Source organism: Notamacropus eugenii, chromosome 1, assembly GCF_028372415.1.
Source record: "Notamacropus eugenii isolate mMacEug1 chromosome 1, mMacEug1.pri_v2, whole genome shotgun sequence".
NCBI lineage: Eukaryota > Metazoa > Chordata > Mammalia > Diprotodontia > Macropodidae > Notamacropus > Notamacropus eugenii.
Window position 1 is genome coordinate 113,594,186 of NC_092872.1, and position 2,532 is coordinate 113,596,717.

General features: G+C 34.6%; 1 pseudogene; it reads right to left on the reverse strand.

The window, feature by feature from the left end:
- Window positions 1-1,609: 1,609 nt before the first annotated feature.
- LOC140523783 (histone H3.3A-like) lies at window positions 1,610-2,011 on the reverse strand (annotated as a pseudogene).
- Between the last annotated feature and the right edge of the window lie 521 nt (window positions 2,012-2,532).

Sequence of the window (2,532 nt, forward strand, 5' to 3'; positions counted from 1 at the left end):
TCTGATCATTTAATGTTGAAATTGTTAAATATTTTGTAATTCTGAGTTGCACAAAAATATTTTAGTTTATTTTTCTTTCCAGGGGCTTGAAATACATTCTACTTGACCTATTAGCTGTGGAATTTTCCTATAATATTAATAGATAAATTTATTTTGGGAATTCTTTCAGAAGATGGTTGGTGGATTCTTTCAATTTCTATTTTACCTTCTGGTTCTGGAATTTTATGGCAGTTTTCCTTGATAATTTCTTGAAAGAAATTTTTTTTTTCTGACCATAGGTTTCAGGTAGTCTAATAATACTAAAGTTATTTCTCCCCAATCATTTTTTCAGGTAGCTTGTTTTGCCAAAGAGACTCTACACATTTTCTTCTGATTTTCTTTCTTATGACTTTTTTTAAATTATTTTTTTCAGTTTCATAAAGTCATTAGCTTCAACTTCTGCAATTCAAATTTTAGGGAATTAATTTTTTTTCTTTATGCCCTTATACCTCATTTAATATTAGGTACAGTCTGTTTTTTACTGAGTTCTTCTCTTTCTTAAATTTTTGGGCCTCTTTTACCATTAGATCTATTACGCTTTTCTTTTTAAGATCTTATTTTCTTTTTTAATGTTTCTTTCTTACTTTTAGTTTTCAAGATTCATTTCCACAAAATTTTGACTTCCAGATTTCCATCTCATCTCTCACTTTCCCCCACCCCAAAATGCCATGCATTCTGATTACCCAATCACTCAATCTGCCCTCTGTTCTATCATCCCCCTGCATTCTCTTATTCCCATTTTCTCTCTTGTCTTGTAGGATAAAATAAATTTCTATACCCCATTACCTTTATTTCTTATTTCTCAGTTGAATGCAAAAACAATTCCGAACACTTGTTCCTAAAATTTTGAGTTCTGACTTCTCTCCCTTCCTCTCTCCCCACCCATCCCCACGGAGAAGTCAAGCAATTCAATATAGGCTACGTATGTGTAGTTTTGCAAGCAACTTCCATAAGAGTCATGTTATATAAGACTAACTATATTTCCTTCCAACCTATTCTGCTCCCCATTTATTCAATTCTCTCTTTTGACCTTGTCCCTCCTCAAAAGGGTTTACTTCTAACTGGTCCCTTCACCCATTTGTCCTCCCTTCCATCACCCCTCCATCCAACTTATCTTTTCTCCCCTACTTCCCTGTAGTGTAAGATAGATTTTCATACTAAATTGATTGTGAATGAATGGAATCTACCATATGATAAAAATGCTACAAACACCATTTAGTTGAGCTCAATAAGAAATTTACTTTTAAAAAAAATTCAGATACTGACATTGTCCAGACAAATTTAACAGGTTTATTTATAATTGTTATAAAGTTGAATCTTTGAAACTTGTTCATGGAAACATTTTTTGACCCCATTAAGGCTTTATGTCCTCGCATTTACATACAAAATTCACACACAAATGAAAATGGAAAAACTGGCCACTACTTGTGTGTGAATTTTGGCCCCATGGGAAAAATAAATAAAATAAAATAAATATCTCTTAAAAATCTGAAATTCAAAACTAGCAATAACAGGAAGAAGAGATTTTTTCTGTTTTGAGAATGAAAAATGTTTCCCAACATAGTAGAGTTTAAGCAAGTTCTCCACGTATGCTGCGTGCCAGCTGGACATCTTTTTGGCGTGATTGTGACACGTTTGGAGTGGATAGGACATAGGTTAGTGTCCTCAAACAGGCCAAACTGTTTAGGCTTCACTTGCCTCCTGCAAAGCACTCTGGAAGCAAAAATCTGTTTGGAAGTTCTGAGAAATTTCACGCATCAGACGCTGGAAGGGAAGTTTATGAATTAGAAGTTCGGTGGACTTCAGACAATGTCTGATTACACAGAGAGCCACAGTACCTGGGCCTGTAGCTATGAGGTTTCTTGACCCCTCCAGTAGAAGGTGCACTCTTGTGAGTGACTTTTGTACAGAGCTGCTTCCTGGGGGTTTTACCACTGGTGGATTTATAGGCAGTTTGCTTGGTACGAGCCATGTTCCTGAAAACTTCTCCTTACGCACTCCCCTCTCTTTCAGCTTGGGTTAGAAGACATTCTCATAATTTTTAAATTGTGTCTCCTGGATCTATTTTCCAGGTCAGTTGTTTTTCGAATGAGATATTTCTCATGTTCTTCATTTGTTTTTTATTCTTTTGCTTTTGTTTTGTAATTTCTTGGTTTCTCATAAAGTCATCACCTTCTATCTGCTCCATTTTAATTTTTAAAGAACTTTTATTTTTGATTAACTTTTGAAGTTCCTTTTCCATTTAGTAAATTCTGCTTTTTAAAGCATTCTTCTCCTCATTGGCGTTTTGCAACTCTTTTGCCAATTTAGAGTATTGTTAAATGTGTTATTTTCTTCAGTATTTTTTTGGTCTCCTTTAGCAAGCTGTTGACTTGCTTTTCATGATTTTCTTGCATTGCTCTCATTTTCTTCCTCATTTTTCCTCCACCTCTCTTACTTGGTCTTCAAAATCCTTTTTGACCTCTTCCATGGCCTGAGACCACTGCATATTTA